The sequence below is a fragment of the Elephantulus edwardii genome, unplaced genomic scaffold (assembly GCF_000299155.1).
Source record: "Elephantulus edwardii isolate Elephantulus edwardi_28Jun2011 unplaced genomic scaffold, EleEdw1.0 scaffold00028, whole genome shotgun sequence".
Taxonomy (NCBI): Eukaryota; Metazoa; Chordata; class Mammalia; order Macroscelidea; family Macroscelididae; genus Elephantulus; species Elephantulus edwardii.
In genome coordinates, this window is record NW_006399778.1 from 1 (window position 1) to 699 (window position 699).

The following is a 699-nucleotide window of genomic DNA, read 5'->3' on the forward strand; positions in this document are numbered from 1 at the left end:
GCTTCACATTCTTCAGGAGAACATTCCGCTCTGACATAATATATTTCGCCTCCTTCTTCTTTAGAATTTCTTTCTTCTGCAAAACCTTCACTGCATACAATTCTTCTTCTGCCTTGTGTCTTGGGAGAAGTACCTTTCCAAAACCGCCTTTCCTAATTACTTTCAAGAAGTGAAAGATGGCTTCGCATGTGGATTAGATGATGGGCCAAGGTTAATTTGCTGAGAAGGACTTGGCGGAGGATAAGGGTTGGCTTTCATGAGCTCAGGTTCTTGAGGCTGGGAGATTTTCAGAACAGACTGGACTTCAGGGTGTTTGCGTGGATAGGACTTGTTGGCAATCTTCTGAATAAAGTCCTTGAGACCCATCCGCCTCTGTTTCATGAAAGCCAGTCCGCTCAGCAGGAACGGCTCGCTCCTTTTCTGTGCCTCGGCCCTCTTTTTGTGGCGTGGCCGCAGCAGCCACTCGAGGCGGGCCCGGGCCCCGGGCGCCCTGCATCTCCCCCATGGCCCCGGCATCTGGGCGCGAGCACTGGTGGCCTAGTGGCAAGACGCTGCACTGCAATCCCAGAGGTGGTGTCGTTGTTGTTATGTGCCATCGAGTCGCCTGCGACTCATAGCGACCCTATGTACAACAGCCCTAAACTCTGCTCTGTCATGTGCCAATCGCACTGTCTCTGACACTCCCATCCCAATTATCCC